General features: G+C 45.4%; 1 protein-coding gene across 1 annotated transcript in view; it reads right to left on the bottom strand.

The window, feature by feature from the left end:
* Positions 1-11,883: 11,883 nt before the first annotated feature.
* AGBL1 (AGBL carboxypeptidase 1) overlaps positions 11,884-23,582 on the bottom strand; it is a 445,869-nt gene continuing 434,170 nt past the window's right edge. Inside the window, exon 25 of the transcript XR_011100595.1 lies at positions 11,884-23,395. The gene's annotated coding sequence lies outside the window, so the exon portion shown is untranslated. The remainder of the gene's footprint in view (positions 23,396-23,582) is intronic.

Here is a 23,582-nt window from a genome sequence, read left to right as displayed (position 1 = left end):
TTTTGTGAGCATCATGCCTCTTAGGGTCATGCCATCTTCCACTGAACTTAAATGAAGAGATCTCTGTGATTTCACCAGAAGCCGGATCTGATCTGCCAAAAAAAAAACAACCAAACAAAAACCTCTTCCCACCCAATTGCAAGAATCCAAGTCAAATATCTGGCACCATATCATCTCATTGCAAAATATCACTTCACCTGTTATACCACTTTCCTTACCTTGCAGCTTCCCTTCCTACCCCTCTACATCCAAGTTGTCAGCTATAACAGCCCTTTATACTTGTTTGACATTTCTGAGCTTGGTTGGAACTCAAAGGCCAGGTTAAAAAAAAAAGGTATTTCTTATTTGAACTTCAGCTCTAGTTCAATTACAGCCTGGGGCAAAAGCTCAGGTTGATTTCATTTCATCCCAACAGCCTATTTCTTCTTTAATTTACCCCCCCTGTCCTTGTACCTGTTATATAGATGTACAGAAATCAAGGCTTTAAATTTGCAGGCCCTCATTAAACAAGGCTCAAAGGCCTTTCAGGCCAAACACAGATGTGTCTATTCCATTTCATCCATGTACACTTGAGCTTTCAGTGACTTTAACTAGCACTGTGACTACAATAAAGATAATAAATTAAAGAACATTTTTGTAGCCTAGTCTGGTTTCCCTATGATAAAAAAGAATGAGTTTTAAAAGGTGAGGAAATACTCACTGCATTGTGTTGCTATCAACAGACAATCCCTCTAGCTCAGCAGTCTCGGTTTTTATCACACACACACAGAGCTCACAAGATTGTAATCAATTAAGCATTTTGCTAAAGCACTTAGTCAGAATGGGAACATCTGGAGTTGAGATTCAATTGTCCAGAACTGGCTGCCTGCTAATTAATATTCCTTCAAATGGCTTTTCTATCAAGGTGTCCCTCCTGTTTCACCAGCCATTCCCCTGTGGCTTGGATAAAATATTGAGTAGTCACTCATCCTCCAACACAAGCCTTGTACAGAGATGATGGGGACAGAAAAGTTGAGCTAGACAGCTTGTGTTTCATCACTGTCCCAGGCATATCCACCAAGACTGAGCATGGAAAACATCCCCCCATTTCGACAATAACAAAACAAACACAAAAAGCACATGAAGGAAATATGTTTATATTGCATCCATAAGACAAGTACAAGGATGATCATAAGCCCTCATGAAGATTCACTTCCAGTTCTAATATCTGCATTTCACAATTCTCTCTAAAGGGTCACATCATTCAGAATCCTTTGGATTATGTTCTGATGCAACTCAGACATGCAACTTTTGCCATCACTAATCAGGACAAACCTTGTATCTCTGTCTAGCTTATATATGCAAGTTCAAGATCTTCAAGCATAATCTGATGTCTGTGCCCAGGGAAGTGGTGCAGTCACCATCCCTGGAGGTCTTTAAAAGACGTTTAGATGTAGAGCTTAGGGATATGGTTTAGTGGGGACTGTTAGTGTTAGGTTAGAGGTTGGACTCGATGATCTTGAGGTCTCTTCCAACCTAGAAATTCTGTGATTCTGTAAAAATTGCTCCACACATAGCAGTTGCTACTCCTTCATGCAGCCCTAAAAGTATCTCCCATTGAACTGCAAATGGTTCACTGTCACCCTGGGTGCTGAGCAGCAAGCAAGTCCCTTCAGCTATCTGAAGGTTATATCTTATTTCAAAGAAACCATGCTTCCTAGTTGCAGGAAAACATAATAGCTAGAAGACTATTTCAAGCAGGGATGTGTCTATAAGTATTGATAAATCATATACTAAGTATTGATAATGTGCAACTAGATATCTTCACCCAAGGAACTCTGTGTACTTTTCTACTTTAGCTGAGTCTGTCCACTATTTTCTTACCTTAATTTTGCCCCTGTTCATCACCCCAGACAGGACTGCACAGCGGTTTAAAGCTTAGTCCCATTTTAACAACCCGGACCCAGGGCACTTTTGTGTGGTGGTTTCACCTTGCTGTACAGCTGAGCTCCACCACAACTGCTCTCTCACTCTCCCTCCTCGAAGGAAGAAGAAAGAAAACGCATTAAAAAAGGACTGAAGGGTAGAGATAATGACAGGGAGATTGGTCACCAATTATTGTCGGGGCAAAACAGACTCAATGTAGGGATATTAATATGATTTATTGCCTATTACTAACAGACTAGACTAGTGAGAAACTAAAAGCAAACTGAAAACTTCTTCTCTCCCATCCACCCTATTCTACCTCTTCACCGAGCAGTGCAGGGGAATGGGGGCTGCGGTCAGTCCCTGACGCTTTGTCTCCACAGTCCCTCTCTGCCCCTGCTCCACGTGGGGTGCCTCCCACAGGATGCCATCTTTCCCTAACTGATCCATGGGTCCCCCACGGGCAGCAGCTCCCCCCAAATCCCCTGTTCCTGTGTGGGCTCCTCTCCACGGGCTGCAGCTCCGGCCCAGGGCCTGCTCCTGCGGGGGCTCTCCATGGGCCGCAGCCTTCTCCAGGCCTCATCCACCTGCTCCACCGGGGGCTCCTCCATGGACTGCAGCGTGGAGATCTGCTCCATGTGGGACCCATGGGCTGCAGGGGGACAGCCTGCTCCACCAGGGGCCTCTCCACAGGCCGCAGGGAGACAGCTTGCACCACCAAGAGCATCTCCACAGGACACAGTGGGACTTCTGCTCCATGCCTGGAGCAGCAATTGCCCTCCTGCCACACTGACCTGGGGGGCTGCAGGGCTGCTTCTCTTACATTTTCATACTCTCTACCAGCTGCTGTTGCATAGCTGTTTCTCCTTTTTTTTTTTTTCTCCCTCCCCCCCCCTAAATCTTCAGTCGCAAAGGCAACTGACATCTTTCACTGACTCAGCTCTGGCCACCAGTGGGTCCCTTCTGGAGTCGTGTGGAGCTAGCTCTGATCTGATATGGGGCAGCTTCTGGGCTCTGTTCACACAGACCACCCCTGCAGCCCTCCCTTCCTTCCCCCATCAAAAAAAAAAAAAAAGAAGCAAAAAGCCATGCTACATAAAGCCAGTACATTTTGTTGCTCTCTTCATTGAGCTTTGCCCTCGGGAAGGGCAAGAAAATGAAAATGCCCACACAACCTGCAAGCCCAGATATGTCTATTTGATTTCAAGTGCATTTCCATCCTCTGTAAGCTTCCAACAGGGAGAAAGGGGGCTGATTCAATGCAATCTCATTCACACCGCTCTTCCTCCTAGTGCTGTGGAAGCATGACGTTGCCTTCTCAGCAAACACGGCCTAGTTCCTCAGGGTCCCTGCAGTGCTTGCTTAGCTGAGCCCCATAAAATCACATTCAAATCACACTAAGAGAAGAGAAAAATCAGAATGTGCCCCTTTCATATCTGACTTTATTTATTTGCTTTCAATAGAACCTGTCACCCAGACGAATTTCAGTTTTTATAGAGCTGCTTCTCTTCCCTCTGCAATTTGGGTCAAATCCTATCACTGAGCTCTGCTAAAGGTGTTGCAATATTAGCATCTCTATCCCCAGCCTGGTACAGATGTGACAGGTAAACATTGCTGAGCTGTGCCTCAAATCCAAGCTGAGAACACCAAGCGGGCTGCAGAAAAGATCTGAAACATCCTAGCCCAGCTGGCTCCAGGCAGCCTGAGGCTGGATGGGGATGAGTCAGGCATCAACCAAGTACTACCCAGACCTTGCTGGACCAGCCCCTGCAAAGTCCATATTTCTGGGCTCTAAGAGTCTTCTGGGAATCATTCTCTCTCTGTCAAGAGATATGCTGGAACCATCAGATTCTAAATCAGAGCAGACATAGGGCCAGAAGGAAATAAAGGATGATGGTAGAAGGTCAAATGGACAAGGGAGGTAACGCTCACAATGAAATAAAGAGAAATGAGGCTTTTTATTGGGCCCATTCTGATGATGCACAGGTGAGAACACAATAAGGGATGCTCTGAAATGTAATTCATGCTGGCTGTTGCTGAGAAATGGCTGTGTTTCTCCAAAAAGAAACTCCCCATCCTCATTTCTTTCTGACTGGAAAAATGGGAAGTATGGAGAAGAAAATGGGCTGGAGGCACTTCCCAGATGGGCAAAGAGCTTGGGGTCGTGGAACAGCAGCAGAACAGCTTATGTTACTTTGGGGAACGCAACTGGTAGCAATCATACTCTTCAGCAGGAACTTCTACATTGTATTTAATTCAGAGCACCTATGGTTTTAAAGAAGCATCTTCAACATGGAAAGGACTCTTTAAAGTTTACTACACCCAGAGGACACATTGTGCAGCAAGTGGGAGGAAACAGTTCTCCACAACAAGGGCATGGGATTCTCCTTTTCTATCATCCCCCCTTTCTACTTCACCTCCTTTCCACCCCTCCTTTGCTTCATATCTCCAAACCCAACAAGGGGGAATACATTAAGCCTCCTACTCCAGCTGCTCAGGGTCTCCCTGAAAGGTTCAACCCTCTTGTTCCCCTTATTACATTTATTATCCTTCTCATTATTATCCCAATACCTCAGAGTCTGCGTGGAACCTTGAGAACAGACTCCATATGGAAAATATAATACGAGTCAGTCAATACGTGGAGGACATAGACCTTGGAGCATATGGCACATGTGCTGACTAACACTGTAGATAATGTCAATAATAATGCTCTATAGCACGCACAGGCTGGGCTGCTGAGCCTCCCAACCGAGGAGTTAAATGCAGGCCTAGCTGCCGTGTTGTGTTTTTACTGTGTGACATAAAAATAGGGAAGATGTAATGGGATTATGCTTTCAAATGGGTTTCCAACTGTGCCACCTGGAAGTCAAGGAGATGCGGGAGGACAATAAAGAAACCATTAGGTCATAAAAGCTGCAGGAAAAAGCCAGCCAGCATTTGATAACCCAGGTCTCTACTCTTCAAGGTACTAGTGCTCCAGAGCACTGCACCCTGCAATCTATGGAAATGCTCGTGGTTTATTCCTAAAAATTGCTACAGCCAGCAAGTTTCAGGCTCTTGGAGTGAGCTCAACAAATTGCCTCTTGGTGGAAAATGAGTCCTGAAGACAAACCAATTATTGTACCCAATGTCTCAGACCTGGGAGACTGCACACATTTTCCACATCCATTCTGGAACTGAGACTCACCGCCTTATTGCCCCCACAAAGGTCTCACCTTCGAGGTGATTTAAATCTCTCACACATGGGAAAACCAAGCTGTGGGTTGATTTAGCAGCTAGGGTTTTGTGGTCTGTAGCTGAGAGAGACTTGTGGAAGATACTTGGCAAAGCAAATAGTGCAGAAGAGCCAACAGATAGCCTTCTCCCTTTCACACCCTTTAAGGAGCCCTTTACTTCTTATCAGAACAGCAAGGGAACAGACATCCTTACAACCCCTCCAACACACAATCAGACCCTCTCTGAAGGCCAGGGGTTGAATCCCTAAGCAATGAGCTACAAACATCGAGTATTTCTGAACTCATTTCTCTGCTGATAGGATTCAGGCCTTATTCCAACCTGCAAATGGGATGTGCTTCACTAGTTCTAAATCACTCAGCAGGTGATAAGTGGTTAACGCCTGGAGCCCTGAGGTGCCTTCAAAACATAATTGCTTATTAAAATAAAACAATAATTAAGTGGAGGACACAGAACCTTGTGATTTCTGAAAACTGGATCATTTTTTACAATGAATCCCTGAGGCTGAGAACAGACAAGGCATAGCCACAAGGCAAGGGAGAGAGACTGAGTGGAACCTTAAGCACGTATTGCTGTGGTGGCTGAGGAGGAGAGAAAGTGGCAGGACTTGAGAGTACTCACATGAATTCTACAGGAAGGATACTACAGAAAAGGCATAGGTGCATTTGATGAGCAAGGAGCCACTCAGGTTTTCACTGGGGAGAGATGGGACCAAGCTTCAGGCTCAAATACTTTAAAAAACAATAATAAAAAATAAAAACACAACAAGACAATCACATGGCATCTTTTCAGAGCGCTGGAGAAAGAGGAAGAAGTTTTCTTGCTGACACTAATCTTGTCGTGTAGCCATGGCCTTGATAATATGGCCATGGCCTATCCATCATTTATCAGCAGTCCTGGCTATCGGGGGAGGTCCCAGCTGACTGGCGGCTAGCAAATGTGACGCCCATCTACAAGAAGGGCCGGAGGGCAGACCCGGGGAACTACAGGCCGGTCAGTTTGACCTCAGTACCAGGGAAGCTCATGGAGCAGATCCTCTTGGGAGTCATCCTGCGGCACTTGAAGGGCAAGCAGGCGATCAGGCTCAGCCAGCATGGGTTTATGGAAGGCAGGTCCTGCTTGACGAACCTGATCTCCTTCTACGACAAAGTGACGCGCTGGGTGGACGGGGGAAAGGCTGTGGATGTGGTCTACCTTGACTTCAGCAAGGCTTTTGACACCGTCTCCCACAGCATTCTCCTCAAGAAACTGGCTGCTCTTGGCTTGGACTGGCGCACGCTTCGTTGGGTTAGAAACTGGCTGGATAGCCGGGCCCAAAGAGTTGTGGTGAATGGAGCCAAGTCCAGTTGGAGGCCAGTCACTAGTGGCATCCCCCAGGGCTCGGTGCTGGGGCCGGTCCTCTTTAACATCTTCATCAATGATCTGGATGACGGCATTGAGTGCACCCTCAGTAAGTTTGCAGATGACACCAAGCTAGGTGCGTGTGTCGATCTGCTCGAGGGTAGGAAGGCTCTGCAGGAGGATCTGGATAGGCTGCACCGATGGGCTGAGGTCAACTGTATGAAGTTCAACAAGGCCAAGTGCCGGGTCCTGCACCTGGGGCGCAATAACCCCAAGCAGAGCTACAGGCTGGGAGATGAGTGGTTGGAGAGCTGCCAGGCAGAGAAGGACCTGGGAGTGATGGTGGACAGTCGGCTGAATATGAGCCAGCAGTGTGCTCTGGTGGCCAAGAAGGCCAACGGCATCCTGGCTTGTATCAGAAACACTGTGACCAGCAGGGCTAGGGAGGTGATCGTCCCCCTGTACTCGGCTCTGGTGAGGCCGCACCTCGAGTACTGTGTTCAGTTTTGGGCCCCTCGCTACAAGAAGGACATCGAGGTGCTTGAGCGGGTCCAAAGAAGGGCGACGAAGCTGGTGAGGGGCCTGGAGAGCAAGTCCTACGAGGAGCGGCTGAAGGAGCTGGGCTTGTTCAGCCTAGAGAAGAGGAGGCTCAGGGGTGACCTTATTGCTCTGTATAAGTACATTAAAGGAGGCTGTAGCGAGGTGGGGGTTGGCCTGTTCTCCCATGTGCCTGGTGACAGGACGAGGGGGAATGGGCTAAAGTTACGCCAGGGGAGTTTTAGGTTAGATGTTAGGAAGAATTTCTTTACTGAAAGGGTTGTGAGGCATTGGAACGGGCTGCCCAGGGAGGTGGTGGAGTCACCATCCCTGGAAGTCTTCAAAAGACGTTTAGATGTAGAGCTTAGGGATATGGTTTAGTGGGGACTGTTAGTGTTAGGTCAGAGGTTGGACTCGATGATCTTGAGGTCTCTTCCAACCTAGAAATTCTGTGAAAACAATATGGATGGAGGTCCACAGCTCCTCAGTTCCCTTCAGGCTCCAAATGAGCTGTCTCAGAACCTGGTACTTGGCTCAGAGCCTTCTGGAACCAGCATAAAAATCAACCCGCTCACACTCCTAGCACTGTTCATCAATGATTGATTTCTGTGTGGAGATCTGTATGCCAGAAACTCAAAAACAAGCCATCCCTCACAGAGTTTTTGATATTTCAAGTGCTATTTTTATTTTTTCTTCCTGAATTTCCCATCCTTCTCTCCTTCCAAGCAGAGACCAGAAGCCTTCACTTCTTCAGGCAAAATCTACCGAACACCACACACCTCGAAAGACCTTTGATTAGTCAGAGTAAAAACCACTTCATTAACAGTCCTGTAAGTAAATACTTGGTTGTTTTCATTCCCTTCACCACAGTGTGAGCTGCATGGCTTTAACCATGCCTTTGGGCTTAATCCTGATTATTTTGTTGCCAACTGCAGGATATATCATTACTTACAGTGCCGTTATAAGCTATTACTTAGTCCTTCAGGTCAGCAGGTGATGAGGGAGACCTTGTTTGTTACCAGCTCTCTGTGCCCCTGCTTCTCATATGATGACAAACTCCTTCTGCAAGCCCTGAGCTGAGAATTAATGAGAAAGCATCAGCATTTTTTAGGTGGAGAAGGAAAGGCCCTAACCTTGCAGCTCCTCCGATTTTGTATGCCCATAGCAGATTTAATCCCACTGAAGAGAAGCAGGGACATACAAGTGGAAATGTCCCCACGTACCCTTTAAACATGTCCCGTTTTATGAGTTCACCACTGACAGTAACAGGGAGATAGTGTCATGTGCAGGGCACCTTCCCATGTACAGCAAGCTCTGCCAAAACCCCAGCTGGAAAGGCTCATCACAGAAATGCCTAATGTTAATTGGCTCTTCATTAACAGCCTCAGCAGAGAGTCAAGGCTGGAACTGGAATGTGTAATGGAGAAGTTGTCTCCAGTTCACTCCAGAGACAGGTCCCCTTCGAGGCCAGGGTAAGAAGAAAACCAGACTCCACTGCCTGCCCCACAGCTGTCCCCAGAGCTCCCCACACTGGGGAGAGACACCAGAGAGTTTCAGCTTCTAAACATTTCCACATTGAAAATGACTGCCAGCACTTCTCTGGCCTCAGCAAGCAGGAAGGAGGCAGCGAGCAGCTAAATGCAGGGGCTATTTTTAACCTGGGCTCATTTCTTAGGGAAGAAATTATTCATAACCTGTATGCATGCAGTGCATCGGATACAAGACAGGCTTGGCTGCAAATGCTCATTAATGGAGCTGCCAGCTCTCTCCTTGCTACACTGGGAAGCAAAATCTCCTCTCGCAGTCTTATAAGGGATTGCAGGGAAACCCTGGAGGTGTGAGATAACTTGCCTCGTGTCCACCTGCGCTGCTCTTGCTGCAGTAGAAGATGAAGCAGGGACTTTGATGCACATTATAGTTTTGTCATCAGCTGCCCATCTTCCATTTCATTTCCACTCATGCTCAGAGCCATCCTTGTGGCTTTCTTGCAGCTCCCAGCTCTGCTCCTTGCCGCCAACGTTTTGCCTACAATAGCGTGAACACACTGGGTCCTGCACCCTTCTGGGAGATCCTCTTTGAAAAGTAGACACTTCCTAGCCTGAGGCAATTCACTTTTCTCTCCTGTCTTGTCTCTACATGGAGAAAGTACACATTTCCTACACTTGGAAGCCCTTTTCTTGCAGCCCTCTCATTTCTCCTAGCACTTACATCCTTTGCTATAATCAGTGGTCAAATGCTTCTGGCCCAGCAAGGGCATGAACCACTTTGAACCGCAGTCCTGATAATTGGGTTTGGCAGGCAATATTTGGCTTTAAGACCTCTCTCATCCTTTTGATTTGACTTTTACAAAGTACATGCTCAAGGATTTCAACTCACAAGGTTAAAAAAAAAAAAAAAGACTATTGTGATCACCTAATCTGACCTCCTACTTACTTGTAGATATAAAATTCACCCAGAGGTCTTTTACTGAGACCAGGAACTTCTTGTTGAGCTCAAACACCTCTTTCAGAAAAGCGATCTGAACTTGATATATTGGATTTTAGTAAAAGAGAGCCTACCACATCCCTTAGGCAACTGCTCCAGGGGTTCATCATCCTATTGTTAAAAACATCCACCTCATTTCCCAATTGGAAATCAATGTTAGACAAACACAGGCATTGGATCTTTATACAACCATTTCTCCACTGGTCTAAAGATCCTCCCTAACATTAAGCACTGCGTATTTCCTTCTGAACTGAGAGCAAGCTTCTCCTACCACCTATGGAGTGTGCCAGTTTTAGGGCAAGATACACACAACAGATAGATAGCAGTTCTAAAAGACACAAGTTCATCATCAATCTCAGCCTGGGCAGTTTAGCTTTTCAGTGGTTTTCTGCTTGGAAAATCCCACTCCCATGCCTGTCTCTATGGTCAGGTGGCTGCTGTCACACCACCACATCTCAGCCAACTCAGAGGTGCTGTGTGCCACTGACCTCATCCTAACAGCTCTTTTGCTCACATTAAGGATAAAGGCCAGGTTAGCAAATGTGCTTTTGGTTTGTGTTAGTCTGGCTCTCCTGCTGTGTTTCAGGCTCCAAAAAGCCTGAAACATAATTGAAAAAAAAAAGAAAAAAGTTTGTTTTAGCTGCCTAAAATTGGGCTGGGAATCTCCAGATCCCTTGAGATGGAGGCATGCACTGGGGAAAGAGGAAGAAAAGAGAAAGAGCCAAAGCTCAGAAGTCAGCCAAAAATATTTAGGCTCTGGGCTTAGCTCACAAACAATTACAAATGGTGTTTCCAATCTGCTGCTTAATGACTCCTGGGATCCACGGATCTCTTCTAAGAGTTCATAACAGGTAGTTAAGAGAGCAAACAGACATGAACTCTTACAAGAGGATTCATCACACCACACAAAAATTTGGAGGGCCCCTATTGCAATGGGCTAAGGCCCATTGATCATAGGACCTGGGTACAACAACAAAGCTGGGAAGGTGTTTGTACCCCTTTTCCTCTGTCACAAAGATAATCCATTTCTCAGAGAAAAATTACATGCCCATTAAGAAAGTACGGAGGATTCCAGCTACCCCCAGGAAGTGACTAGAAAATATATCTGATCACAATATAGCTTTTGTTAGTTACTCACACCAGACCAACAACCTTCATCCAGGGCTTCCTCTGGAAATAACATGAAAGAAAAGAAAAAATAATAATAATTGCAAATTACAAATAAGAAACTGATTAAAATCAAAACCAGCAACACATCTTGCAGCTAAAGCCATGTAGTGTTTAGAGGCCAAGCGAAAAGCCCTTCTCCTGCCTCAAGCAAAGCTAAAATTTAGCACCTCCTTCACAGGTCTTTTCAATGTGCTGAAGAAATGATGGCAAGTGATTGACTGATGCCCAGCAGCTGGGCCCCTTTGTTAATCTGGAGGTCCCTGCACTCTGCCAAGCAGGTGCATGCCTCTCCCAGGTGGGTGAGAGGATTGCGATTCTCCCAAATTTCCTCCTCCCCAATTTTATTCCATGAACTTGCAGTCCAGCAAGCAGAAATACACCACTTATTGAGCTTGTCATGTGGAGGGAGATAGTACAAGTGGGATGAATTAAACAGAATATAAACAAAAGCCCAAGGTGCAGCAAAACATAATAATAAAAATCCATCTGTATAAGGAGCTCTAAAAAAATAATCTCTCTATCTTCAGATCCTGTGGTGTATGCCCACCTCCATCTTTCCCATGGCTATCAGTCTTGCACTGTTATCCTGAAACTTCTTTTCCTGAAAAGAAATATGAGGAGGGTTATTTTTATTATTATTTTTTAGCTTTTTTTTTTTTTTTTTGAGAAAAAGTACAGAGCAATCTTCACATGAATCCATAAAACATAACTTTTATTATCCCCCCATCTGCTTTCCCACCAAATGGCACATATTTGCAAAGCAGTCCTTGGAGGCAAGGGAAAAGAAGGAAAGAAAGTTGCTGTGAAGAAATCCAGGGTGATGGGAAGATCTTAGGGTAGCTGTTGTAATTTATAATCAGCCCATTAAATACGGAACGCTAATGCACAGCTGCTGAGAAAACCTGTCCAATATGTTTCTGCAACAGCAAAAAAAGGCCTCTGAGGTCATCTTGGCGCCTACGTTATGCTACAAAGAAATTGTCTAATTGCAGAACCTTGTGTAGTCTTCAGTATTAACCTCTTTCCCTCACAGCCAGCCAAGCAACACAGTTCTCTGGTTTACAAAGTCTGCAAAAGGAGGACCAAGGGAAAACGGACAATTAAGCCAACATGAAGAGTTTCTACTGTTGATCTTACTTTTATATCGGAAATAACCTTTTTTTTTTTTTTCTTTTCTTTTTTTTTTTTTTTTTTTCCCTGAGCAGAGGACCAGGCCAGTGACAAAAGACTTACCGTAAGACTCCCTTCTCCCGTCCAGCTTGCCAGTCTTGGCCATAAAATCTTTGTCTCACTGTGCATGGCCTGAACCTGTAAATTCCCTCAGCCCACGTGTTTCCATAGTCTTAAAGTTCTCAATGCCTTATTATTCCAGGCTCAGAAGGACCTTTGTGCTGCAGGCAGAAAATTATCAACTTCAAGAATGCTCCAGGACAGGGTGCAGAAGACAGGACAGAGCCCAAAAGGGCATTGCAGAGCAAATGCACCAGAGGCCAGAGCTTTCATGCACCATTTAATCCTTCTGAGCAGAGGACTGGACAGTGGTTCGGGCAGCTTTTAGGCTGGCTGCTGATGGAAACCATTTGTAAAGCAGCCCAGTGTGTCTGGAGAAGCCATAAAGCTTGGAAGGAAACTTGGAGAGACAGCTAAGGAGACCTTTGAGCACGAGTTTCTCAGGCAACTTTGTGGTTTCTAAAGCACCACCATTAAGAACTAAAATGAAATGACTTCTGTCTCAGAAGTCTAGGATGTATCTGCAAACATGAGGTGATGTGCAAATGGGCCCCAGCTGACAGCCAGATCCCAAGGGAGGAAAAAGCATCGAAAACTGCAGTTTCAATTCTCAGGGGTCTACATGAGAAAGTTCCCCTGCTTTGCTTTGCTAAGCCTGCGTCCCTGAAATCTGGGTCTGAAACAGGCCTCAACACTTGCTCATAACTTCCATAACCTGCCTGGCATCCACCCAACACTAGGAACTGTTGCTGCCTCTCTTGAAAGTTGGCTCAGACAACACAAATCCCAGCTTCGGGCTAAGTGAACATTTTGCTAACCATTCAGCAAGGCTGGCCTGAGTTCCAGTTTGCAGATGATTTGTTTTCTGTGGGAAGAGGCTAGCCAAACTCACCCACACAACCTGAAGGCTGGTTGCTCAGCCAGAGCAAAGCTAAAGCTGAAGCAGGCTGTCTGTGTCTGAAGCCATGGCAAGTTTGGGACAGTGCAGACAGATGCTCTACCTGGCTGTTGACGGCCATTCCAGGCAATCATCTGTAGGTAGAAGGTGGAGCTTGTGGCTTTACTTGTAAGCACATTAAATAAATTAAACAAATTGAATAACCTTGTGTGTTAGATACTATCATAATATAGCCTTACATACATGCTAAGTTTATTAGTAACCTCCCAGAAGCTTCTGCAAGAAAACAAAAATACCACTGAACTTTGAGCGTTTGTTAAAGGGGGTTGTGCCGAGGCTGGTAATCAGAGGACAAAATATTATGGCTGAGCTGGCAGCAGTCCGTCCACAAAGCCTTCTCCAATTAAAAGCAAAATGGTCATGTCAGAGATAAGGCAAAGGGTTCCCAAGGTATTAAATCATGTCTAATTAGCAATTGCTAAGAACCAGTGAGCAGTTTGATTTGGATGAGGGTGGAAAACTCTCTGTTAACAAAACCATATTAGAAAATGAAGTTGCTCTGAGCTATCGTATAATAGATAGACTTAACTAGACTAGCAATGTTGTTTGGAAGACCTCTGCCCAGTGGAGATAACTGTCAGCTCATGGAATGCACTTGGTTGTCCTGGGATAGTTTTTGTGTGACACTGAAAATGAGGGGAGTTTAAATAAAAATGTACTAGATTACACCTGCTGCCTACTTGTGGCCCAAGTTTGGATGAAGGTCTCCTAAAAAGTTCTGGGTTTTATTTTGATGGAGCTGCACCCAGACTCTTAGCTAACACACAATCTCTGCTAATCACTGTGGGGTTCTTTCCTTTTCAGCCTTGCCTACTGCTAGATTGGTAGCAGCAATGGGATCCAAAAGTGATTTTTTTTTGTTTTGTTTTGTTATTGTTTTCCGATTATTTTGTTGTTCTGTGGTTTAATATTTGCTTTGCATTTGTGGCCACAACTTCCCATCTTCTGCCTTTTGAACCTGCAATTGCTTCTTGGACTCTCAGCCCAGTATTAACCCAGTCTGGGCCTATTGGGCTTCCATGATCCAGGCTGGCTGCAGACAGGTTGATGTGACCATAGGTGGCTGTCCTACTGCATTAACTCAGGGAATAATTCAGTATATTATTTTTCCTTCTGAAATACACGTACAGAGGCCACACGTGAAGTACACTCTGCCTGGGGCATTTTCTCATATTTCTGCTATCGATTTTGTCCTGATAGATATTTGGCTCCATTATGCCATACAAAATCAGTAAAAATTTAAAGAGAAAAGCATCTTTAATTTTCACCTCTGTGAATCAAAATGTCTCCATTTGGGTGTCACGGAAGAAGTCCCAACACCAAAGTGGCTGGAAGGACAAGGGTCATTTCAGAGAGATTGGTAGGTGAAGAAGTTGGAGACAGGATTTTGTGGAAACACTTTACAGAGGATCTGAAATATCCATGGGGAATTTATTAAAGCCAACAATGCAGCTATTCTGTAGCTCTTTAAGGCATACGGAGGATCAGTTTTTCAGCCTTTCTCAAGCTTGTTTCTGCACTTGAAATTGTACTTGTTATCCACAAAACTGGCTGCAATTACTGTGCTGGGACAGGTCAGGTTGTCACTGACTATATCTTTGTACACACAGCCTCAGGAAAACTAGACAAAAATGCAGACTGTTTTCTTTTGCATGTGAAAATTGGAATTTTCTATCAAAACTGTGATTCTTGCTGCCTCACCCAGTAAGTTAGCCACTTTGGACTGTGAAGTGGTATACACCTGCTTTTAGAATGGATTCTACAAGCACCTTGCATCATTTTTGTCTTTCTTCTACTCCATTCTGGACATAAGAATATATTACTAGCTCAGTAATTCATTGCAACTTTTAGTTATGCCTGCGGCAACTCTGAAGGGAAGCTGCTGCAATTGTCTGAGCTTGATTTCTCCTCCATCCTTTCTTGGGCTCTTTTCACATTTCTTTCTCTTCTCTTTGTGCAGCTGGATCCATGTGTTTTGCTTTGTGTGCCATTGCCACAGCCACACATTGCTTGCTTCTTTCCTTCTGCACATGCTTACAGGGCCCAAAATGGTACAGATGAAGTAGAGAGCAGGGAGAGCCTTGATGGCAGCGCCATCTCCAGCTTCATTCCCCCTCAGCTGAGCCCACAGCCTAGCTGCTCTCCCACCCTTCCCATTATACCCTACTCAAATATCTAAGAGCAGGCAGCCTGTAGGTGTGCTGCTTGGACACCCTTCCCCAAACCTAATTACTGTATTTTTTCTTCCTGTGGTTAAATCACTGGTTCAAAAGCAGAGTTATTTTTCATTTTCCAGTTTCTACAGAGACATATATTAAAATCCTCTTTGCAATTTCATATACTGTGACATCCTTTGCTTTAAATTATTCCTGCATCAAACTTCTGTGTAGGAAAGGAGTTAGCTAATTTTTGAAATTCAGCTAAGAGTGGGCTGTGGACCATGCTCTTGTGTCAATGCAGCACTGATGCTTCCTCTTTCTTCCTCCTTCTTTTGCCCATACTCGTTCAGACGTAACAGAAGATGCAAACAGACTCCTCCATCTTTTTCAGTTCCTGTTGCTACCATTTACCTATAACATTTTGATTTGAATTTATGATAATGACTTTTTTTTTTAAATGTTTTTTCATGATAGCAGTGGTCTGTCTTTATCTGCCCAGATCAGCTATGTTCATCCTAGCACAGCCAAGCCATGATTGAACCCATTGACCGTTAAAGCACCAATTCGTATTTATTAACATGAAACGTCTGGCCATGCCCCTGAGCTGAGACACGGGGTGGGACCCTGCTGTGCCAGGCTCTGTGCACACACTCAGGCACGTGAGCAGGACACTTTGCTCAGACCCCGCTCTGTCACCAGCACAATTTCAAGTGGTAAAGGTCTGATTTAATTTGTGAACACACCTCAGTTTATATGAGCACTCAGAGAGTTAAAGCTAGCAGTTAATTTCGTTTTTTTTTTCCTTTTTTTTTTTTTATAGTGACTGCGTGCTTCTCAATTTCTGTATTATTCACACCTCAACAAATCTTATTTCATTAGATTTTGGGAACTGCAACGGTAATTTTGGTGATTAACTTTAAATTGGGGATAATACACAAGCAGACATTAACATAATGTCAAAACAATTTTGTACAATTGTTACTTAACCTCGGTCAAATCATTTCCACCCCCAGCATCCTCCCAAATGGACCTTTATTAATATGACACAGACAAACACAAGAGAACCCTGGGCTCTACTCAGGGAAATGATTAAACAAGAACACTTATCAGAAATGATCACGCAGGGTAACGAGGCAGCAGGGCAAATCTCTGAATTCTTATATTCTCAAGGCTGCGTATGGCCTTTGGAGGAGCTACACGAATGAGCCCTTGACAGGATGCTCGGGAAAGGTGCCATAAATTGTCTTGCCTAGATGACAACTAGCGGAGGCTCAGCAGCAAGATGTTTAACTTCTTGCATTTATTATACACAGGTGATTCTTAAAGCTGATGGATGGGTATTAATTACTGTGGAGACTGGAGATCTTTATTTCTATCCTGATGCCACAGCTCAACCCGAGAGAAACCATTTTTAAGGGCTGAAGGAGAGCTTGATCTCTGCAGCCTTTTCAGTCAACAGACAGCCCAGAAAAGAAGCATAAAAAGCAACCAGCAGTGATGTGCCAGGGACACGTTGGTGCCTCGCACAGCCAGGGCACACATTTTCTCCCACGAAGACTCGCCACCCCCTCCCTGCAGGATGCCGCTCGTGTGAGCCCTGTTCATCGCTGTGTGGGAGCCAAATTCCCATCATCCGCTGTAATTGCCAGGGAATCCTCCTGGGCTTTAATCTCATTAACTGTCAGGGGAAAGCTAAAACATTCAGCCAGGTGGCCAGCTTTCAGTCTCGCTGGATTTCCCAGGGCCTGGTCTTGCAATTCCCAGAGCCTTTCTTGCAGGCAGCAGCAGGGCTCCCCCTGGCACTGAGTGGAGGGGATGCCTCCCTCGTTGCTGAGGACGGACAGAGATGTGCAGAGCTGGTGCAGCCGTGTTGGGGACTGGCTGGTCAGCTACCTGCTTTGCACATGTACTTCCCCGAAAAATCACTTCCAAAGCACAGCACGAATTGGAAGTTGGCTGAAAATTTGTGACTTTGATCTCCAGCTGGGACCATTAAAGGAAAATACAGGGTAAATAGGAAAAAAAAATTAATTTGTCAACAGGCCATCTTTTATCCAAAGTGCAAGCACAGAGATTAGTACTGTTGGCAGAAGAAGAACTCCCCTTTCCCATCTAGCTGTGATGCTTCTGACCAGCCTTCTGTAACATTAATTTGCACAGCCCTGTAACCTTGGAAATCCTGAAATCCTGCCCATGGGCTCTGCTTGGTGCAATCCCTGGCAGTGATGTGGGTTTGGACAGTGGAGAGGTCCCCATCAGCACCAGCACTCCCTGAAAATGTTTAAAAGTTTGAAAATGTCTTTCTCCACAAAGTATGTCCTCTTTTACATGTCCAACCAGAGACACACAGGTTTCTGAGATAGGAAGAAGCAGAAAATCAGCTTAGATTCACAAATGGGTTCACAAATCTCCTCCTGCAACTACATTCATTCTCAGGAACCTTCATTTAGTTACTCCAAGTTTGAAATATTCAAGACGAATGATTGCTTCTGGCAATGTTGACTTAAATTAATTCTGACATTTATTCCAAAAGTTTGGGGGGAGGAGGGGAAGGAAGAAAGGAAAAATAACCCTGGTCCATATTTTCTTCAGAAACATATATTTTTTTTTTTTAGGTCATGTTTTGTTAGAGTTTTTTTTTTTTTTATTATTTCACATAATCGGTCTGAATGGAACATAATAAATCTGAGAAGGTAATAAACAGCTCATAAAAAATCACTTTTCAAACTGTTGCTAAAACAACCTCACAACAGTTGGTGCTCTAATGGCTCACTGGAGGGATCGGAGAAGGCTTAGGTGAGCCGTGAGCTCCTGGGTAACAAAAGGGGGTTGTTTTTAGCCCAGTGCCACGGCTTTACATTAGGAAAAGTCAGTACCAGTGCATGGAGAAAGCACGAGGCAACCATTAGGAACTCTATGCTCCTTTCTTTGCCTTTGATCTCTGCCATTTCTCTCTGCAATACACTATCATTGCGAAGGTTTTGTGTTTTCTTTGCAGGGTCTGCAGTTTATTAGGAGGTCTTGCAGGGAGGTGTTTTGTGGTTTGCAGCAGGTAGAGGATATGGCACAGATGTTCTGGGGAATCGTCTGGACTGAACATCTGCTGGGGGGTTGGCAGTGATGTGATGAACAGGATTTGGTGCACAGGATGGTCTCTGCTGCACTGTGTTAAGAGCTCCTTTTCTGTTTGGAGGCCTTTTCTTTTTCAGGCAGATGTGACCGGTGCATATGCATTTACCACATCTGCATTTTACTAAAACCACATTTCTTACGGGGAAAAAAAAAAAAAAAAGAAAAAAAAAAAAAAAGACACTTCTACAAACTCTCACAGCATGAAAGTGTTTGTCTGAGAAGAAGCCCTTGCTGCTCCCAGACCTCGCTGAAACAACAAGCCCTCAAACAGAGAGACCGTGCATTAAACAAGCAAACATGTTGTTGTCTCTGCAGGCACACGGTCGAGTAAGGAGGAACAAAGTGTGAGTCACCGTGACGTACACAAGCAAAATTATGAATGATGAGCTAAAAATAAACCGCTTTCAAATATAGTTGTGTTCCTCCTTCTGACTGAGGAGCATATTCCTCCAGGGGTGCTGATACCTGCTTATCTCGAGCTGGGCAGCACGTTCAGCCACGAGAAGGGTGTCGAAGCAAGCAGCTCCCTCCTGGCCCTGCAGCTGCAGCATGGGATTCAAGCCTGCTAGATGAAGACAGCCACACTGTCCCCAAAGCTTGGGCACTGCCTAGTTGTGGCATAATCACTCTTCAGTCCTTTGAAGGCCAGACATCGCCCATTCAGAAGAGGCCTCCTCTGTGTCAGCTCTTCCTTAAGAGGAGACAGCATCTCATGAGACTGTCAAAATATTACATTTTCAGCCTGCGCTGAATGGAGACAAAAGTTGAGCATTAAATACCACCGCTGATGAAGTCTTTTTCTCTGATAGGTGCTGTGAGTAGCTAATCGGAACACATGAACAGGGCTGCCAGTTCGTCGAAGCTCCTCCTAAGCTTTTTAGTGCACTGATATTTCACTGTGTAAATTGCTTCATCCTGAGAGATGGTCCTGCAAGGTAACGAGTGCATAAATCCTAAGGTCTCTGCTCAGTTTTTACAGTTTTTACACAGTGTTTACTCTCCTTGCTTGAGCAAGAGCAGAATAAAGCCTAGGTAATGACATTAGCTCCTCTATGGATCAGAGAACGAGCAGCTCTTGATAATATTTCTAGGTATATAGCTGCTCTTGCTGCATGTTACCTAGATGGGGAAGAAAACCAGAGTCAATGTGGACTCTTTTAAAACTTATTTGCCAGACTGGTGGCTTCTTTCTATTTCTCTCTTTTCACACACACAGAAAGCAAAACTCTCTGTGTGCCATACATCACCAGCCTGGACTAGAATCCCACTGCCAGGACTCAGGCAGATATTTGGAATTTTACCTGTTGTCTGAATCGGGGTCAGGCTGACATCCCAAACCAACAACCATGAATGAGAAGAAGCAGGATATCAGGGAGACAGCATCAGGCAGGATGGGATCCACACTGAGCTAGGGGAGCAGGGAGCATCAGCAGCTGGGCTGCCAGTGTGCAGTGCTGGCTCCCCTTGCCGCTTCCCAGATGTAGCAGGTGTAGAGGAGGTGACAAATGAGCACCGAGCAACCATGTTAAGTGACTCAGGAAATCTGCAGGTATTATCACAGGACACAGGAGTCCAGGACAGTTCTAAGGCTGTGAGACAGTCCTCAGCACAGAAGACAGCTTCGCCTTGATTTTGAAGACTAAATGTTGCTAACCTTCATGGGCTGGGAAGGGGATGGCTCTCAGATCTTTAGAAGGAACGAGGAAACTACAGCGGTGTCTGACTAGTCTTTTTTTTTTTTTTTTTTGCTAATGAGCTATTAGAAGTTGTTTTTGAGCCATACTCTTTGCCCTCATTATAGCTGCATTCCCATAAGCTGAGCTTTCTGCCTGTTGTAATGAGCAGGAATCTGGACTGATGCACAGTTTTAATGAGGTATGGTTTAGATGTAAAACAGAACGACTAACATCTGAAGGGAGACCTCAAAGTGGAGTAACAGGAACAGGTAGAGGATTTACCACAACAGAGAAAGCTGGGTAGGACAAGAGGAACAAACCATTTTCCTCTCACAGGCAGAACAGATAAAACCTGCCCCCCAAAATTGAACATGAATTTAAGAGGTGATATCTCGAAGGAGGTAATTCACCGAGGGAAAAGGAGGGAAGCCAAAAACGGATCCAGCAGCTAATGACACCTTAGAGTTGATGGGTGAGAGGAAATGCTCTCTGTCGATTATACCAATGAGGGATGAAACAACCAGCAGAACATTTCTTTCTATCTTTTCATGAAAATTAAAAGGGCAGTTTTCACAGCTGGTGAAGGACTTTTTTTTTTTTTTCTCCCCTTCTCTCTGCCATCTGATCCTGTTTCCACTTTGAAAACAGCAAATTTATGCCTGAAGCTGAACGGGTAAAAATTGGACTCTGTTGCCTGCGGGTATTTTGCCATGAAGAGCAGCGGGATCTGATGAGAGATTTCATCCAGAGCAAATCAGAGAATATTCAACAATGTCTCTGTTTGCACAGGAGACTCTTCTAGGGAGGCAGGAGCAAGGGCTCAGCTGGTGTGCCCCGACCTCCTTGGGGCAGTCTGTGCGATGAGGGGGAGCATGGGATAAGACTGTCAGGTTTTTGCCTGCATCCTCTGTTCCCAATGTGACAAAGTGAGACATAAGAGGAATCTTCAGTCTGAACCCAGAGGAGAGGCTTTCATTGCCATGCAACTGTTATGTCTTGTGATGTTAAGAAGCAGGACTAACACCTGTGTGAATTCCCAAATTCTCCAACAAATCTCCACCAGATGTTGCTCTCCAGTGCACAATACTGCCCTCTCTTCCGTTAGCATCCTGCTACTTCTAGAAAGATCAGTAGTGAAAAATTCACCAAGACTTACCCTGAAATAGTTTTCATCAAGCACCTGGACAGCTCTTGAGACAAGTTGGGAAAAATCCCCATTCTTTCAAGGGCAACTGGGCCTTGTTCCTGAATCTGGATTTACATCAAAGCAGTGCTATTGCTTTCTCCTTGTGATTTGTGCCTGCTCAGACTCATTCCTGCTGCATATTCATGTGGGAAGCACTACAGTGGCCATGTTCAGAAGAGAAGGCTTGCAAGCACAAAGGATAGAGATTTCTGATATTATCTTCAATGAAATTTTAAACACTGCAAGTGCTGATATGGCTGGCTCAGCATCCCACCACTCACTTGTTCGTTCACACCCTGGCTGGCTTTGTCCCCATGTGTGTCCCTGAAAAGGTTTCCATTTTGGGATAACCATGGGCTTCAGAGCATCCCAGCTGGGGGGCTTATTCCTTGAACCCCAACAACTTCTCCCATCCCCCCGACAGTACCATATTGCGGCCAGATTTCTGCAGCTTCTCATTAGGAGGGGAAACACAAGCGTTAAATGCAGGCTGCTTTCTGCAGTACCTGGCCAGCTGCAGTGCTCAGTCCCACAAGCCTGTTGTGGTGCATTTCCCAGCCTCTGTGCCTCCCAGGACTTTCTTCTCACTAAGAAGAGCTTGGCTGTGACTGTGTCTCTCATTTTGCAATAGGACAGCCAACAATCTGAGAAATCTGAAGGGCAAGGCTCTGTTTATGTATGGCTGAAGGACTCAAGTGCTGGAAGGCTTTTAAAGCCTTCATGTGGCACAGAACTGGGGAAGCAGGGATGGCAGACATATATCCAAATAAATGGAGGGGCTGTGAAACTCTGCAACACCATGTGTGTCATATGACCCAGGAAAATGTGGCATCCACTTCCAAAGGGGGCTAAACTGCCCCTGCCCCCCGTGGAAAATCCCCTTTGGCAGTGTCCTGATCCCCTTTCAGACCCGCTGGGCTGGTGCCTGTCAGCTCCTGCAGCACGGTCAGGACACTGGTCCCCGTTCAGTTCTGGAGCATTTCTACTCTTGGCAAGAAGCTGTTAAAAATAAAGGGGCGGTGGGGAGGGGGAATGTATCACCTAATTGATTAGCTCCGTGAATCACAGAGATGCCAGCCTGTCAAAGAGTAAATCACTGAAGCTGTCTTTGATGTCTCCTTCGGTCAAGGACACACCAGCCTGCTGCAAATGTTGTCTTTCCTTTAATGTGCTTTCTCTCCTTCTGTCTCTCTTTTACACTTGTGCATGTGCATGTGGAGATTTTTTTTTTCCACTGGATGCCTGCAGCTGCCATACCTTGTGTTTTGATTCCTTCAGCAATTACCAGCTAAGCAGGGTTGGGTAGGACAGGCCTGCAGAGGAGAGATTACTGAGGACTGGTAAATGCACGGAGGGGTATTAGGGACCCCTCAAGGGAACTCTCTCCCTCCCTCCATAGTCCTGTCGTTTGCTCACTCTGAAAAATATCTCTCATTGCAAATAGTCTTCCTGAAGTTAAAGGGGACCTCCAGTTAATCTCTTGTCTTGCAGCAGCATCAGTATCTTGCTGGAGGAGAGGGGAAATGCGGGCACAGCTGGCTGTTAGCAGGAAGGCATGGTCTTTCTGCATTATCTAAAGAGCTGTTGGTTGTTTCTTCCCATTTCCAGCATGGCTGGAGATGCACTAGCAGTCATGTAGTGCTGAAAATCTATAATAAAAAGCCAAGTGATGATGCAGCTTTTGTGACGGAATTTCAGCACTCCCAACAGGAGATGAAGCCGAAAGACACACACAGAAAAAAAAATAGTGCTACTCAGACAAAACAGAACAAATTAACCAAATTTCTCTGGATTTCAAGTCTGAGCTAGTTCCAGAACTTTGGAAACTGTTATAAGGCACATCTCATCTCACGGCCAACACACGCTGCACCTTGCATCACGTGCCATCTCAGATGGAAGATCGCTCCCCGGGAATGAAGTGTTTTTCTTCCTTGGTTTCTTGCCAATGCCACCTGTCTGGCTCTGCCTAGGTAATGCAGCACAGTGACAGCGAGCATTGGCTCACGCAGCGAGTCGGACCTGGGCCAGGCTGGAGATGGCCTGTTAGTGGCTGTCACTCACTTGGCTGGGCTGGTTGTATGGTGCTGGGAGAGGGTTCAGTGAAGGAAGGCTTCTGCCAAGATTTCCCGCATGACAGCACCCTCCTTACAGCAGCCTGGGGCCTGGCGGAGCTTCTTCCTGTGCTCCCCAAGAACAGGCTGCAAGGGAAAGGAGCTCTGACATTTCCAGGCTGTCCTGCTGGGAGGTCTCTGCAAACACAGTCTGCTCCCTGGCTTCATTTTCAGAAGGTGGTCTGCTCCTACGCATGCTCACAGGTGTCTTGTACGCAGAAGGCTGTGCTCCCAGAACATGCCTTGCTGTCATTTCCTCGTAATCCACCTCCCTGAAAAGCAAAGCAGGGAACATCATCACTCAGCAGGCTTAAAACAAGCCCAAAATATAAAAAAACAAATGAGAAAAATTACTCAAGGGTCAAAATAATGAAAAAGGTGGTAATGAAGAAGAGTGAGAGAAGCAGTGATGGACTCCACTGGGCAAGGCATTCAATCTTTCAGGGTCTCCATTCTCTC

Source organism: Anas acuta, chromosome 12 (genome assembly GCF_963932015.1).
Source record: "Anas acuta chromosome 12, bAnaAcu1.1, whole genome shotgun sequence".
Lineage (NCBI taxonomy): Eukaryota > Metazoa > Chordata > Aves > Anseriformes > Anatidae > Anas > Anas acuta.
This window is presented reverse-complemented; position numbering and strand designations above follow the sequence as displayed.